This window comes from Notolepis coatsorum (assembly GCF_963971535.1).
Source record: "Notolepis coatsorum genome assembly, chromosome: 15".
Classification (NCBI taxonomy): domain Eukaryota; kingdom Metazoa; phylum Chordata; class Actinopteri; order Aulopiformes; family Paralepididae; genus Notolepis; species Notolepis coatsorum.
Window position 1 is genome coordinate 6,631,797 of NC_140179.1, and position 18,868 is coordinate 6,650,664.

Consider the following 18,868-nt stretch of genomic DNA (forward strand, 5'->3'; position numbering starts at 1 on the left):
AGACCAGAGATTACACTCATGCAATTGATTCATCTTGCTGGAAGCCAGAGATAAGTTTCAAACAGAAAAATACGAGTGAACTTCCAACTAGAGCAATGCATTTGTACATGGCGTGACAGATCTGCCCCACTTTGTACTCACTTCCCATCTTCTGCAGGCAACCTTTGAGAATTCCATCTCACCTGCGAATCAACACAAGTGCATTAGTATTTAATCCAATCATTTGTGTAGCATTAGGGGTTAGATAACAAAATCTAGATCAGAAAATGATGAAGTTTCCTCAAAAGGATCAGCGATCCGATTCAAAAGCATCACATCAGATTGTAAATAAGAACACCACCATGTAAGAGGTCATAACATGCTTACCGAAATCAGCTCCACTTGAGGAACCTCCAAAACAAACACTGGATCCAGACAATTAAGCTACCATCTGTATCTTTGTACCTAATTTGTTAATCTGCTGAACTACAAGGCCATCATTGCATGAACCATGTTATTGGATTTGGGAAGTTGCTACTCATAAGTTGTATTGAGAAACTACAAACAATTAAAAATGTTTCTGCCATGAATGCCGTGAGACTTGTGGCAGACTTGACCCCATAAATCCACCCATTAACACAATCAATGGGAATGATGTATGGTGGCTTGTATGGTGAAATGCATCTTCCCAAACCCTACAAACAAAACACGATGAAGTCTTACCTTTCTGGTAAGATGAATCAACAAACCATTTAAAGTATTTAAGAAAGAAAGTTAAATTTTCCTTGTTTTAACACACAAGGTCCCCACTCATCTGAGGTTGATACATCAGATAGGTAGCTAGTAGTTCTTCACGGTTCATCTGTTGAACTATAGTATAAATGCATCATTGTATCGCTATCAACTAAATCATATCATTCATCAACTTAACTCACCTGCACTCTCCTGCCCAGTCATGTCCCAGTTTATGGAGGAGAAAACATTTCAAATGCATTAACCTCCGCTTATCACAAAGTGTTGTTGGCAGGTCACCAATGCTGATACATCAGATAGGAGCGAAAGACAATGCTGGTTATTCTTCATGGTTAATCTGTTGAACTATAAATTCATCATTGTATCAGACAGCGATGTGGGAAAATTTAGCATTTGAAGGCAAACGCATGGTATTGGCCACCAATCCAGACTAAATGGGTTCCTCATACACTTAAACAGATGGATAATATGATTTATGCAGTGTTTGATTATTTCAAATTTGCACCTGGCTCAAAAACAGGTGCATGAGTTGCCTATACAAGCATGTTTCCAATAATGTGGACAACTGCACTCATCTTGGCATAAACATGAAATCAAGATGGGCATTCTGGAGAAGCCAGGAAACTTAAAGACAACGCACTGTCTGTCGAGTAAATTAAGGAACTAAAATAATCCATATTTAAGCATTACATCACGCGCAGGAGTGGTTTGTGACCAATAAACCATGCCTAGGGGTGGTCGTTAGGCCCGAGGCGCAGCCGAGGGTTGTTAGACCCCCCTAGGCATGGTTTATTGGTCACAAATCACGACTACAAGTGGTGTAAAGCTTTTATACAACTGCCAGATTCATCCAACCTTATTTCTATACAATAAACACACATTAATCGAAGATTTATTGAAAAAACCATCCGCCAGAAAAAGTTGTTCCCACAACTACAAAAAAGACAAGTTGCCTCCATGTGGAAGCAGCTTGAAGTGCATCCAACCAAACTAACACATCCAACTGTGTATTATTGGAATGATTGAGAGAAGTTGCCTCATGTGGAAGCAGCTTGAAGTGCATCCAACCAACTAACACATCCAACTGTGTATTATTGGAATGATTGAAAATTTTATTACCAGATGCAGAATGGGTACAATACAGTACGGCTCAATACACACAATTGTTAAGGGAATGCAGACCTACTTTCCATAGAACTTCATTCTTAGATGCTTCTATATAAAGTAGGTAAAACAAATTAAAACGTTTTCTTTGCCCTATAGGAAAAAAACATTTTCTTCGCCCTATTTTTTTATTTATTTCTTTTAGCCTAAACTTAACCAGTTGGAAACCAGGGGTACAGTAATAAAATTAGCAATCAACCAATCAATCAATTCAATAGACCATGCTCACTTAAAACAGCGCTGCTTCTCTCTCAGTCTGACTCCCCCGCTGTTGCAGACAGGAGTGTGTGTGTGTGTGTGTGTGTGTGTGCGTGTGTGTGCGTGTGTGTGTGTGTTTGTGGGTACGCCAGCGTCGGACAGTGTGAGAGTGAACGCTGCAGTCAGTGTGAAGGAAGTAGAAATTTAAATCAATCAATTAATCAATCAATCCACGATTTTTCTTTTGTTCTAGATTGACTCAAGACCCATCAATTACATCATCCAACATTGTTTAAAGGACTAACACATTCCCCTTGACAGAATCGCTTCATATTTAGTCGTTATGGTGCTATCAACATATCCATTTGTTGTCCGCGATCTTGTTTTCTCCCGGAGTGAGCCGGGGAGTGATATGTGATTCGGTTGTGGGCGGGTCCTGAGCCCAGGACCGTGGATTGTTGCCAATAAAGACGTGTAAATGGCCAATCAGAATCGAGAAATTTGCATGCCGTTGTATAAGGTGAAATATAAAACTGCTGAAGCATCTAAATTGAGAACAAGCTTGCCAGACATTTGCAGATAGCCTCATGTAAATGTATAATAATAAAACTAGGATAAAATCATCTAGAGAATAAAGCCACCATTTTGCAGGTTAGAGCTGAAGGAATTGCTCTGGTAACAGGTCAGGCTAAAATTGAAGCTTGTGCCAAGGAACAGAAAACCCCATGCCTGTCAAAATTCATCTTATCAAGCCAACTCATTTATCCACATGAGGAACAGGTCGCAAATGACTAGGAGACTCACATAACGCAAGGTTGTAACTCACCAGAGTCAACTAACCGAGGAACATACTGTAGGAAACCTGTAAAATGAATAAGCATACATTAGTTCACATAAACAATGTAGAACATGTAGCAGTTTAAAATGTACTGCATCAGGAAAACTAGCATCTCCTCATCCTTATTCAGAGAGATTCCCATTGGTTTAACAAGTCATCATTGACAGTAGAAGTCCCATGTAGTGCCAACACAACATTTTGGTACATTACTGGTCCTGGTAGTGGCCATAGGCGCATTTCTGCAGAGATGCATTCGACGAATGCAAGGTAGAAATAAATACTTTAGGCCACACTTCTCACTCTGTACTATATCAGCTAAGAGCAAACGTTAATGCTTAGTTCCATTTGTTTAACTTTGTCGAGTTTCAATTGAAACCGCTAAGCTTTAGAAGGTAAACACATGGTACAGGCACTAATCCAGAATAGACCAAACTGTCTGGAGAACCTCGCTGGTCCTCGGCCTTTATATGCAACTCAAAGACAGTGAGATGAACTGGTTAATTTACAGTGCCCTAAACCTGAAGCTCAGGCCTCTTATTCTTAAGTTGTTGAAAGTCCAATTTGCAAACATTTAACACAAACTTTTGGGAAATTAAGACCAGATACATACCCATCTGTGCATGCATTAGGCTTAAGGAACAGCCACACTGTTAGCCTAGCTTAGCGTCATTCACTGGAAGTAGATGTGCCAGTGTAGCCTAGTTCCTAACAGTCACAAAATACTCAACTTTCCTGTAAACATGTTGTGACCCCATGTATTTAACACACTGATAAATAAAAATATTATATTCTAATATATACACTGCTTTTTTGCCAAACCACTGCTGCAGTGATTTCACAACTTCAAAAGCCCAGTTTCTCAAAAAAAAAAAAAAAGGCTTTTGAGATGATGAAATCACTGCGCCCAGGCAGCAGTGGTTCGGCAAAAAAGATTTCAGAGTATACATCCGCTTAGAAAACGAAAATTTCCAATTTCCTTTTTTCCACATGGTAAATACACAGATCCCAACATGTTTACAGGAAAGTTAGAGTTGTATTTGGAGTGTATTTCGTGACTGTTGGGGAACTAGGCTACACTGGCACACCTACTTTCAGTGAATGACGCTAAGCTAGGCTAACGGTGAGGCTGTTCCCCAAGCCCAATGCATGCACAGAGAAGAAAAGGGGATGCATCCGCTTGTCTAATTCCAGGGTAGATGCAAATAAGCTAATTTCCCCAAAAGTTGGCATGTCCCTTTAAGACAGACTGCCATCTGGACGCAGACATGTTTAATCCAAGGAGGCTTGAGTCCAATAAAGATGTCAGCATCAAGAAGGACAAAGAAAGTACCATTAAAACTTTAAGTTAACTAGTAGCCAGAATTTCATGGTGAATGTGAGAGTTATGATATGTATGCAATACGTAAATGGTGTAGTTAGATATACAGCCAGGGAGACCCATGAAGCACAAGGTTGTAACTCACCCGAGTAAACTGATCAGGAGTAGAGGCCATCTGTAAATGAAGCATAACATTAGTTTACAACATCAACAATGAAGGTGTAGCAGTTCAAAGTATACTGCATCAGGAAAACAAGCATCTTTTCATTCTTATTCAGATTCCCATTGTCTTTTAACAAATCATCATTGACAGTGGAGGTCTATGTAGTGCCAATAAAACAGTCTGGTATATTACCCGTCATGGTACAGTTGGCCACCGGGGAGGCTGTACTGGGTTAGAAGACTTACAACTGCAAGGAAACAGAAAATTAGCCCACTTTGACAACCTAGGATGGCTTAGAGTAAGACGACAGTACAGAAACTTGCAATGGGCCTGGTCTACAAGATACACTACACGACTAAGGTACCCATGTAAATGTCAAAATACTTCCCAAAGGTCAGTGACCACGACACCAGAGGGAGCTCCATAAATTATGTTAAACCCAGATTCGGCTCAAACAAGGGACTAAACATGTTTCGCAATTATGCCACTTCAATGTGGAACGCCCTACCCACAGCTGTAAAGTAATGTGAATCACTACCCACTTTCAAAACTACTCCTACGAGAGACTGCAATTCGAAACTGGCCCCTGTAAATGTCCTAACCCAACCCCCTCCAATGTACAGTACATTTCCTAACCCAATAATACACAAGACCCTCTTCTTGGGACCAAGTAAGGTTTAGTCGATAATCCAATGTATCAGAAAGGAATGTGGGAACATTTTGCATTTGAAGGCAAACGCATGGTATTGGCCACCAATCGAGACTAAAATGGGTTCCTCACACTTAACAGATAATATGATTTATACAGTGTTGGATTATTGCAAATTTGCATCTGTCCAACTCAGTTACTCGAACACATGTTTCCAATAATGTGGACAACTGCACTCTCATCTCAGCATAAACAACATTAGTAAATAAGACTAAACCAAGATGATTGGGCATTCTGAAGAAAGTCAGGAAACTTAAGACAACCCACTTTCCCTCAGAAGAGTAAGTTAAGGAACAAAAATAATCCATATGGTGAAATATAACTGCAGAAGGATCCAAATTGAGAACAAACTTGGCATTTGCAGATGGCCTCATGAAAATGTATAATAAAACTAGGATGGAATAATCCAGTGAATAGCTGCCTTTTTGCAGGTTAGGTGAAGGAATTGTTGCTCTGGTAACAGTTCAGGCTCAAATCTAAGCTTGCTCCAAGGAACAGAAAATCCCATGCCTGTCAAACTCATATTATTCCAATCAACTCTGTTAACCACGTATGAGGAACGGGTCCCGATGGCTGATCTGAGGAACATGGGCAATCTGTAAAATAAATACTACATTAGTTCACATCAACAAGTAGATTTTGTATGCGGCTAGGTGGCGCAGTGGGCAAGGCGCTCGCCACCAACGCAGGAGATGCTGGGTTCAAGCCCAGCTCTCTGCGTTGCTACCAGCTTGGCTGGTCGTTCATACTAATACAATTGGCAGTATTAGGGGGTGGGAAGCTGGTGGGTGGGGATCGGACGTTGTGGACAGCGACTCCTACAGGTCAGTTGGTGCGCCTGCGCAGTAGAATCAGGAAGCGACGGGGAGGCGTGTCCCTCCCACGCAGACCCCCGCCGCTGAGAGATCACGCTGTACAGGTGAAAAGATGAGACGGCTGCCTCCTCGAGTACCGGAGGGGACACGTGATGCAAGGCTTCGTCCACATTGCAGCTGCCTTGTGGGAGGCATGGCCTAACAACGTTCGAGATGGGGAGGGTAGAATTAGACAATACGAAATTGGGAAGGGAGAGTAGATTTTGTGTGGCAGGTCAAATTTGAGATGAGCATGTACATTCCTGCTATGCTCCCATACAGTCAGAAAGGTTGGCGTTTCCTCAACTTTAATCAGATGTCCCTACCAACACTTAAGTCATCATTTGAGCATGGGAACAACTGCATTGCAAAAGTTCTTAACATTGATGAACAGTGCAGACTAAACACATGCGTCAGCACACTTGGTTAGCAGGCCTTTGCCAACACTAGCACAGCACAAAAGCTAAACTTTATTTATCAAGAGTAGGTGTGTGACAGAAAATGTTATATACAACAATACAAATAATCCATATGGTGAAATATAAAACTGCAGAAGCATCTAATTGAGAACAAGCTTGTCCGACATTTGCAGATAGCCTCATGTAAATGTATAATAAAACTAGGATAGAATAAAGCCACCTTTTTGCAGGTTAGAGCTGAAGGAATTGCTCTGGTAACAGGTCGGGCTCAAATCTAAGCTTGCGTCAAGGAACAGAAAACCCCATGCCTGGGGTTATCCAAATTCATATTATCCAGTCAACTCGGTTAGCAACAGACTAGGTAGGAGACCCACACAACACAAGGTTGTAACTCACCAGAGTCAACTAACAGTAGGCAACCTGTAAAATTAATAAGCATACATTAGTTCACAACAATGTAGAATGTGTAGCAGTTTAACATGTACTGCATAACAAAAAGCATTTCCTCATCCAGAGAGATAAACATGTCATCATTAACAGTAGAGGTCCCATGCAGTGCCAACACAACATTTGGTACATTACCTGCATAGGCACGTTTCTGTAAGGTAGATACAAATAAATACTTAAGAGACCACACTTCTCACTCTGTACTACAGCAGCTAAGAACAAATGTTAATGCTTAAGTTTCATTTGTTTAACTTTGTAGAGTTTCAATTTAAACAGCTAAGCTTTAGAAGGTAAATACATGGTACAGGCACTAATCCAGAATAGACCAAACTGTCTTCAGGCCTCTTATTCTTAAATTGTTGAGTCACAATTTTAAAACCTTGAATTACATCAGTCTGCCATCTGGATGCAGACATGTTGAATCCAAGGAGGCTTGAGTGAACATTAACATTACAATAAACACTTCAGCATAATATTTTCTTTTTAAGTACCATTTCAACAACATGAACTTAAAAAAACTAGTGAGCCAGAATTTCATGGTGAATGTGTGAATGTGCCACAAGGAAGCATACTATAGTAGCTTTACTGTTCCTAATTTATGCAAATGCCATGTCATCAGCTTGTGACTCTAACTTGTTATCAATCAATATGTATGCAATACGTAGATGGTGTAGTTACATAGAGGCGAGAGAGACCCATGAAGCACAAGGTTGTAACTCACGAGTAAACTGATCAGGAGAAGAGGCCATCTGTAAATGAAGCATACCATTAGTTTACATCAACAATGAAGAATGTGTAGCAGTTCAAAGTATACTGCATCAGGAAAACAAGCATCTTTTCATTCTTATTCAGATTCCCATTGTCTTTTTTTAACAAATCATCATTGACAGTGGACGTCCATGTAGTGCCACTAAAACAGTCTGGTATATTACCAGTCATGGTACAGTTGGCCCCGGGGAGGCTGTACTGGGTTAGAAGACTTACAACTGCAAGGAAACAGAAAATTAGCCACTAGTCATTCATGTCTTCAAGGACAACAAGGATTAAAGTTGAGACGATAGTGTTTCATGTTTCAGATAATGCAATTGGTGGTTGCAGGTTCGTCATCCTGATTGTCAAGAGTAGCAAATTAGGTCATCATAATATAGTACAGATATAGTGTAGTTTTTTTTAAGGGTTAAGCCAAGCTAAACTAGTGACTGATGCCCAAGTTCTTCATACTCCGCAAGATACCTGTTGAGACACAAGCAAATCTTATAGCAGTATTCTTTTTTATACGTGTAAATAAAGCATATATAAAGTCTCAGAAATCACATCTGTCGACTACTAATGAATAATCAACTTTTAATTAGATGTGCACCAGGAATCAGTCAATTCTTCTTACCAGTCAAGATATCCAGCATCTCCCTTCAACCAGCAAGATAAAAACTGGTGGAATGCAATGAATTACACATGTTAAAATGTTGTTTCCGTTGTGATTAGTTAAAGAGTAATGGAACCCGGTCACAAGGCAGTCCAGGGGGTGAGACTCCGAGAATACGAACTGACTGGAAATTAGGAACTTCGATCTGAGCCACATGACATCTGAGCCAGGTCTAAATAAGAATGGTAATCAGCTGGTAGATGTCACACACCTGCACCCCATCCTGTAATCAGAGAGAGGAAGAGAGGGAGAGAACGAGAGTTAAAGTGGACGGGAACCCTGGAGGCCTGGAGGGGTATGACTCGTGAGTTACTTCAGATGCCTTTTTCAGATATTTTCAAACATTTCTATAAATAGTCAAGATCCCATATTTTGTATCTTTTCAACAATTTGATTTGATTTCCTGGAATCTGTGGAAGTTGTGTTTTGTTTTCTTTGAATCTAGTCTAAATCTAATTGTATTTATTTTCCAGCACATCTCTCTTCCCTTGTTTAGGCTACCCCACACCCCAAAGTGAAACAAACAAAAACTGGGCAGGACATACTGTAGGTCACATAGCCACAATGAAAAGTGTTGCAAGTGAAGGCAGATCCCCCCCCCCCCCCTTTTTCAGTCACAAGATTTAATTTTCTTCTTGGCTGCACCACTCCACAGAGAGAAAAGTCTCAATAGCACAAGTGTCTGGTCCCTGAGCGGGTCTGCCAAGGAGATGAGACTTGAACGCCCCCCCCCCTCAGAGGTATGTAGCTTGACCCCTGCATTCCAGTGTTCATCTTTATCGCTGCTTTATTTACGAGGCCTGTAGCTTGACCCCTGCAGTCCAGTGTTTGTTTTTATCGTCACTTTATTTGCTGGGCTTGTGTTAACGGTACCTTCCTATGCAAAAGGGATTCTCTGGTCCAAAATCAATATTCCAACCTGTTCCACCCCAGGTGAAAATCTGCATAAAATGTATACCTAGGTAAATGGAATATTGCTCCACTTTTACAAGGGCTATTTGCATATTCTTGGTATCTAGGTACATCTATGGACCTCAGTGAATGTATTCACAGTGTCAGAAATATTGTGTCTATTACTAGGCTTGCTTAAATTGTGATGAAACAAAGGAAAATATGAATTATGATTTTTCTTTGCATCTTTGACAATGAATAACACCATGATAATAATGACCAAACTTAAAAAACTACCACTGACCTCGTTCAGTACTGTGGAATATATTGCCAATACCTCTTAACCTATGTATAAACTACGCCCCCTCCCTTCCTCCCCCCCCCCCCCCCCCCCCCATTGTTCACCTGGTACTTAACTGCTCCCCCAACTGGGGAGCGGGATCTTTTTACCTGACTGACGGAGCTGGTCTGTTTGGGTAAGATCTCCAGCCATATTCTCTATTGTTGTAATGATTTGATTGATCTGGTTAATAAATCTTATTAACTGGACCCACTGAGTGAGCAAGTCATTTGACTCTATTCCTATTTGAATATTATTATTATCCTACAATTTGGCGTCGCGAACTTCAAGTTTTGTGCAGACTGATCTGTTCTCAGGTGTAGAGAGAAAAGGAATAGTTTAGGCCGGCCGGTATCTGGAACACATTGGTGTGATCCCCACTTCTCTCTACACAAGGTGAGCATTTACAGTGTGTTTTAATAATAGAGAATATGGCTGGAGATCTTACCCAAACAGACCAGCTCCGTCAGTCAGGTAAAAAGATCCCGCTCCCCAATTGGGGGAGCAGTTAAGTATCAGGTGAACAATGGGGGGGGGGGGGGGGAGGAGGAAGGGAGTGGGCGTAGTTTATACATAGGTTAAGAGGTATTGGCAATATATTCGGTTTTATCATCTTCCCTTTATTAATTTCCTTCGATTTTTTGTACACATGATCTCATTTTGTACACATGATAATAAACCTTATTATCTTGATCTCGGTTGACAAATATACTAGAAAGCTATCCGGCTGCAAGCTAGCCTAGGTTAGCACAAATTAATGGAAGCACTAGCCTAGCTTCAAATTCTGGGTGAGGTGTTTTTGGCCAACAGCTACTGTAGGTTAGTGGTCCATATCCGCTTTCATTTATTTGTGCTAAGCTAGGCTGCAGCCAGATATAATTCTACTGAATGCACAGAGAATAAATTGGTATCCATCTTCTTGTAAGCACATTTCCCATAATGTTGGCATGTTCCTTTAACCATTTCAAGCATAATGGAGGAGTCCAAGAAACAAAGGGGGAACATTTAACTGCTGATAACTGAAAGGATCTTCTTCGCCTACTCTGACAGTGCAATTTTCCCAAAAGAATTCATGAGAGAGAGAGAGAGAGAGAGAGAGAGAGAGAGAGAGAGAGAGAGAGAGAGAGAGAGAGAGAGAGAGAGAGAGAGAGAGAGAGAGAGAGAGAGAGGTATTTCTTCTGATTTCTCCGTTTTGTTTTGTTTGGCTTTGGCAATGTAAACATATGTTTCCCATGTCAATGAAGCCCATTTTTTTTAAAGATTTTTTTTTTGGCGTTTTATCGCTTTATCGCTACTGGGCAGTCCAGTAGATAGAGACAGAGGAGGAATGGGAGACAGAGTGGGGGGAAGACATTCGGCAAATAACGACGGGTTCGGGAGTCGAACCCGGGTCGGCCGTGTCTGGGGCGCCCAAAATGAAGCCCATTTTTATTGAATTGAACTGAAATTGAGAGAGAGACTGAGAGGGAATGAAGATACAATCCATGCAACACATCAGTCTTTAAGGGCTTTTCTTTTTTAATTGAAACCAGCTTCACCATAACAAACATGCAACATCACTGTACAAGCAACACCACAGAGAAGTATTACTACTCATTCATGTCTCGACACACGTCAAGCAGGCACGTGCACACATAGAGCCCAAGGGGTGCTTGAGCACCTGCCTTTTTGAGCCTCATAAAAAAAGTGCCCTTTTTGAAAAAAGAAATGGGAAGAAATTCGTTACGCATATAGACTGCCCTTCCAACTGAAAATGTCAGGATAGAATAAAAATATTAGGTAAAGAGAGAGAGATGCCCCATATTCCATTGCAGTTTGCACGGCCTCCTCAGCGTGCCTCTCCGCGGACCTATATATTTTATGCATAGTGTGGGTGGTGATGATGATGATGATGATAGAAACCGCTGTGGCGCATACAGTTGAATGCTGGTATTACACTCACTGAGGGACACGAAGAAGTCAAGTCTGATGGGATTTGGGAATCTCAAATACAAATCGAGATTGGAATAAAAAAATGCATTTATATTAAACAATACAGAATATACAGCACTTCTTGGGGTCTGTAGGGTAAGCACTTATTCCCTCCCCCCTGAACATTTATGTAGATGTATGGGCCTTTTAAGTCAGTGATAAAAGTGTCTTTCAAGGATAAGTGAGTTCCTGCACTGATTATTATCACCGCCCGAAAAGGGCCCTTAAAAATCGGGCTTGTGCGCTATGCGTGCTCGGTTAAAACACACACAGGTATAGTGCCCTTTTCAGCCTTTGAGCACCTGCCCCTCTAAAGTCCTGTGCACGTCCCTATCTGTTAGTGGCTTGATGTGATGGAAATTTGTCAGAAGGATTACGACAAACATCTGTATCTCCAGTATGCACCCTCCCAAGTGATGATGTTTGGAGGGCGTGGAGGAGATGTATTTAATTATAGGACACAAGTGTCAGCTTCCTCATGGTTGCATTGATCCATGAGGCATTTCTCCCAGGCCTTTCTGTGTGGAGTTTGCATGTTCTCCCCGTGCTCGCAAGGGTTTCCCCCCCCGATAAGATAAACCCAATGGAAAAACATGCACAACAACAAGATCGCTAACGCTGTGGCGTCCTTGACGAAGACGGACAGGAGCACTTGGATTGGTCCCCTGGCGCGGCTCACGTGGCGCCTGTCTGCTCCCGGCTGCCCTTGGGGGAGAAGGACGACGGGATGGGTTAATCGCAGATACGCATTGTATGCATGGTTCGCATGTGTGCCAAATGATGACCTCGGAGCAGGTCCTAAATTATTATTATTATCCATTGGTGGACTGTTTCCAACATGGTGGACTTGATCACCTGCAGTGAATGTAGACATCCTTGTCATCTGGGAACTGTCCATCTGTTAACAACTTATTTGACAGGAATGAGAAAATGTCTTGTTACGCATGGCGCAACTAACTCCTTGTCAAGAGAAATATCTCTATACTTGACTTGTATTGTGTCTAGCACAATAAAAGCTTTCCCATAGAGCTCTGCATGATGTTTGAAGTGCTGCATTCTGAGCTTATTTGCTGTCTTCTTCTGTGTTTTCTTCTCATGGAACAACAGTAAGTTATTTTGCTTGATCGGTGCGGTCAGAAGTCTGTCATTTGATTCAAGCACTCTTCCTGAAATTGTTGTACTGCTCTTGTCCCGTAGACTCGAGTTGATGGACAGATAGGCAGCAGCCGCAGACTCACACACCTTATTGTCTAATGTAACCAGGTCTTTACTGCCCTCCTCAAAGGGATTCCCATTGCTCAGCAACACCTCCATCAGGTCTTTGGCATGGCGTTGACATTGGTGCTGAGATGCAGATCCTTTCTTGTGATGAGGACGTTCTTCACAATCATCGTTTGTTCTTCACAATCAACTGTTGTTTACAGTTCTCATATCTAACTCTAGTTCTCCACATATTTATTGTCTCATTGTGTGAAATATCATATAAGATATGCTCAAATCATGTTTCTTTTATTTTTATTCAATTACTCATTCATGAAAACCTAGGTACAGGCACCAACATCACCATTCTAGGTTTAATAGAATAAAAGTTATGAAGCGTAATTCGAAATAAATACAGAAATTGCAGCCATCTTTGATTTTTGCCATACCAGAATATTCAAAACATCAATATTTGAACTCCAGTTGATTCCTCACACAGTATTAACTTAAAATAGCAATACAAAATTATATTACACAGCAATTATGTGAACATTAAGACGTTTTTAAAGAATTCATGATTTCGATTGTGGCCATTTTGGATACATTTTTATTAAATTCAACTGGTTTCTTGACACTCAAGCCCAAATTGTTCTATAGATCCTTATCTTCAAATTAGAAGTGAAAACGAAACTTTCGCATTCATTTGAAATGACTGAGTGTCCAGGCACCCCACTATCAGAAAAGTGTGTGGTTTTCTGGTCAGCAGGAGATGTGCATCTCTGCAGGTTATGGTCAGTGGCATTGTTCGTCAAATAGTGTTGAACTTGAGTGTTACACCCTGAGTGCATAGTATAATAGACATATTAGCATGGTAGGTAGTAGTATACGGATAGTAACATAGTACATAGTAGTAAGGTACTAGTAAAAGACAGTTATTTATATATATATTATATTGTAGAAATCGTCAGAATAGAGATACGCACAATTTCTATCAGTTGACAACACAACGCCGTGTGTCATTTATTTCGCAGTAGCAGAAGTGACAGCTGTCAGAACTATGCCGTGCTAGCTTCTGACAGCTCATAGTAATCAAACATTTATCAATGAAACCCCACACAGGGCGTCTCCTCTCAGCCCAACCCCAAAACCAACCTCCTTAAAGTGACAGTGCCCCATCAACACATCAAAACAATACCATGGGGAATTATGTCTCTATAGAACCCACTACAATATAAATATTATATTTATTAAGAAGGTTATTTTTTTATTTGCATCTCAGATATTGATTGAAGAGGTGTGTTTCTATATGGCTGACATGTCCCCATACACAGGGCATACGAGGGCATGCAGTCACCAGCTCTCCACCCAATCCAATGCCTATATGGGAGATTTCCCACGACCTGTTAAGACGGCACTCTCTTACGTTAAGACAGCACTCTCTTACGCCACCATCGCCAAAACAGCAGGCACGTGCACACATAGAGCCCAACGGGTGCACAAGCACCTGCCCTTTTGTGCCTCATAAAAAAGTGCCCTTTTTATGCCAATTATTTTGACCATATTTTCTTGTTTACCTCCATATAGAGAGAGTGATCTGCAATCTGCTTGGGTTGGGGGTGCAATTCCTAACAGACTAAACCATATGGTTAAAAGTTCCCATATTATGTGCATTACACAAACTAAAAACAGATATTACATTACATTACACAAACTAAAAACAGATATTACATTACATTACACAAACTAAAAACAGATATTACATTACATTACACAAACTAAAAACATATATTACATTACATTACACAAACTAAAAACAGATATTGTCTGAATTACTAGAAGAAAGAAATGCACCACCTTTGGCTGATAGTAATTTATTAATTTCTTAGGATTTCTTTTGGTCTAATAAATGTTTAAGGTTCTTAGATGGATCCCCTGCTGCCTCCTCCTCCTCCTCCTCCTCCTCCTCCTCCTACTCTTCATCATCCTCTTCCTCCTTCTCCTCCTCCTCCTCCTCCTTCTCCTCCTCCTAATCCTCCTCCTCCTCCTACTCTTCCTCCTCATCCTCCTTCTCCTCCTCCTCCTAATCCTCCTCCTCCTCTTCCTCCTCCTGCTCCTACTCTTCCTGATCTTCCTCCTCCTCCTTCTGCTCCTACTCTTCCTCATCTTCCTCCTCCTCCTGCTCCTCCTCCTCCTCCTCCTCCTCCTCCTCCTCCTCCTCCTCCTCCTCCTCCTCCTCCTCCTCCTCCTCCATGGGGAGCAGCATACTGGCTCATGTTAGGCAGGCCATGCATTATGCAGCAGCTTAGGGCACCGCGCTGGATCTTCATGTCCTCGGCTGCAGTCCACCTGTCGCTGCTCTGGTCGTAGTGCTCCACCTTGTTGGAGATGGTGCTGAAGTCACTGTAGCCTCCGGCCACGAAGAGCAGGTCGTCCAGCACCGCAATGCCAAAGTCGCTGCGGGGGGTGAGCATGGCGGGCAGGGCGCTCCAGGAGTCAGTCAAGGGGCTATAGGCCTCCGCGCTACGCAGGAGGTTTTCACCGTCAAACCCTCCCACCTGAGGACAGGACACATGAGAGGAATGTTTTAGTGTGTGGCTCAGGCAGGCAGGCAGGCAGGCACTGTATTAATCCACTTAGGGAAATGAAGGCATCACAGCAGCATTGCAAGTCAAATGATACATATCTATAGAAATATCTAGTATAAAGCATTTGTCTCCGTGTGCACCTACCGCATAGACTTGTCCTCCGTATGCAGCCACTCCCACTCTGCAACGTCTGCTGCTCATGGGGGCGATCAGAGTCCACTGGTCGGTGTCTGGGCTGTAGCACTCAGCTGTGAGCAGATACTCCACCCAGTTGATGCCACCACAGATGTAAACCTGTAATAAGAAAGAATATTCTAATTTAGTTTATATATTCCATTTGATTTCATTCTACTTTAATTGTCTGTTAATGTTGATGCACCAAAGGACCCAGACACATCTTTTGTATGTGCAAGCTTACTTGGCAATAAAGACATTTATGATTTCTGATCTAACGTTCCTTGTGTTCATCTAGCACCCTGTGTCCCTCAGTTCCACCCACCTTGCCCTGGAGGGCTGCTGCCCCTGCCATGCTCCTGTGCTCCAGCATGGGTGAAATCACTGTCCACTGGTTGGTTTCAGGCTCGTAGCGCTCGGCGGTGTTCAGTGCCACCTGTCCGTCGAGCCCTCCCATGGCGTAGATACAGCCGCCCAACGCGACCACGCTGAGGTGATAGCGGCGTGAGTGCATGGGATCTGCCTGCAGCCAGCTGCGAGTGACGGGGTTGAACCTGCGCACACTGCTGAGACACTCCCAGCCGTCCTGGCCGCCGACGCAGTAGACCAGACTGTGGAGATAAGCGGTGGCGTGGTAGTCCCGGGGACTCTCCCCCTCAACGCTCACGTCCATCCATCCACCGGCTCGGATATTGTAAGCCTCCATGCCACCCTGGTATCCGATGGCCAATAGGACCTCCTGGGGCAGGCGTGGGCGGGTCAGGGGGTTTGGGAGCCTGTCGGAGACAGGGGGGTTCAGGACACTGAGGATGAGGGGCCTGCAGTCGTGGCTGTCCCTCACCACAGGGTTGTTCTGGACGTTGCTCCTGAAGTAGTCAGGCCTCATCAAGCCCATGCGAACCTGGGAAGAGACAAGCAGACAGCGGGTACAACTTAGACATCGGTTTGGACCCAAATGTTTGAGAACCACTGTACTAGGGAACCTAGTGTTGTTTTAATGTAATGCACAGTAATACAATTAGTTACCTTGGGCAGCAGCAAAGGGATGTGTGTTTTACGCTCCTCACAGGAGTGGTCGATCCAACGCAGGACGGCCTCGAACACCGTCTCCTCGCTCTTCACGTTCAGGTCATCCCTCTCAATGATGTCTACCAGTTGCTGCGGGGACAGCTCCACAAACTCCTGTGAGACGTGCAACATCTCCTCAAAGTGGCACACGATGAAGAGATGGGCCTTGCGCATCAGGTCAGGGCAGCAGTAGATGTCCGCGAACCTCCAGATGCCGACACAGTTTTCCAGAGACAGCTGGCATTCTAGGAAGTCAGAGCACGCTCCTACTATGCCAGTGACTCGAAGCTGGTCTGCAGCCACCAGAAGCTCTTCCACGTTCTCTGCTGTCACCAGCACAAAGCGTGTGTAGGCGTACTCTATGATGAGCTGCATCATACCCGGGGACACCCCAGGGATACTGTAGACTGCTTTCTCTGAGTCGCTCCAGCGAGTGAAGAGGGCTCTGTGGGATGCAGAGTATAGAGATATCTGATGAGTAAACAGTAAGCAACATTCTGTCCTGTGTAGTAATTAGGGCTGACCCCTATTAGTCGAATAGTCGACTAATCGGTCAAAAGGAGCCGTAGTCGACTGCCAACCTCTTAGAAGCGTGGCTAACGCTAATGGCATGCATACCAGAGGCCAACTGCCTAAGAAAACAGGTACAGAGGCACTGAAAAAGAATTTCACCCATCTAATGAACACACTAGACTAGACAAATATCAAGATGTATCCATCAGTGGACCAATTGCATGCTTTTGCAGAGGACAAGAAGCCTTCAGTCGACTCCTTCAGACATTAAGCACCCCCCACAGCCCAAATGGAATGATACAAAAATATATATATTTATTACATGGCGTTTTCACAATCGCCGAAATGCTTGCTTGTGATTGGTCAATAGCGCGCGTCAGAGGTCCGTTATCACACGATAACGGACCTCTGCCAAGCAATAATGACCGCTGTGCGCAGCTGTTCGCAATCAAGCCCACTACAACACTGTATCAGTGCTGCTCAGCATATGCACAGCTGCACTCAGTCATCAGTGCAATCAGACCACAGACCTGCCGACTGCCGATAATAATAATCACTTTATTTGGGCTGACAGAGCCACAGAACAACTTTTGATCTCGTCTTGTCGATGGTGTACAATGAATTAGGTATATTGTTAGTAAGTTAGCCATGTAATAAGCGGGATAATGTATAGCTATACTCGATCATTGTCGCAAAATAATTGACCTTCACTGACGTTTAAAACACCTCGGCGCTGCGCCTCGGTATTTTAAACTCTGTGTCGGTCAATTATTTTGCGACAATGACCTCGTAGCTATACATTATCCCTTACATATTATACTTTTTTTTTTTTTTTTTTTTCTAATAGTCGACTAACGGCACATTTTGGCCAATCATAGTCAACTATCCAAATCCTTAGTCAGGGACAGCCCTAGTAGTAATATATTTTGACTGTAGAAGTATAGTATCTGTTTACAGTAGAAGTACAGTATAGTATCTGTTTACAGTAGAAGTGCAGTATAGTATCTTTTTACAGTAAAAGTACAGTATCTACTTTTACTGTAAAAAGATACTATACTGCACTTCTACTGTAAACAGATACTATTAGTATCTGCTTACAGTATAAGTACAGTATAGTATCTGTTTACAGTAGAAGTACAGTATCTGTTTACAGTAGAAGTACAGTATAGTATATTTTTACATTAGAAGTATAGTATCTGTTTACAGTATAATTACAGTATAGTATCTGTTTACAGTAGATTTACAGTATAGTATCTGTTTACAGTAGAGGTACAGTGTAGTATCTTTTTACAGTAGAAGTACAGTATAGTCTCTTTTTACAGTAGATGTATAGTATCTGTTTACAGTAGAAGTACAGTATAGTATCTGTTTACAGTAAAAGTACAGTATGGTACCTGTTTACTAACCAAGCTAACCTGAACCAAGCTAACCGTACCTGAAATAGTCACTGCAGTCACACAGGAGGGCCTTGTGGGCATTCAACTCAGTGCTGTTGACTTTAATAACCACATCACAGAACCTTCCCTCCAGACACAGCTCATTAAGGATTGTACAGGACATTGTTTCCTTTTCCATGTGGGGATTTTAAATTGTATCTACAGAATATATTCAAGCTTACAGACAAGTAGCCAGAAACAACAAGTGATATCTTCACTTGGTCTTCTGAGATCTGATAACTTCTGAGAGAATTTCTGAATATATACTGTATAAATGTTCTAGAATGTTCTATTATGACATCATACTGTGACATCACAAATGTTCTAGAATGTTTGATTATGACATCATACTGTGACATCACAAATGTTCTAGAATGGTCTATTATGACATCATACTGTGACATCACAAATGTTCTAGAATGTTT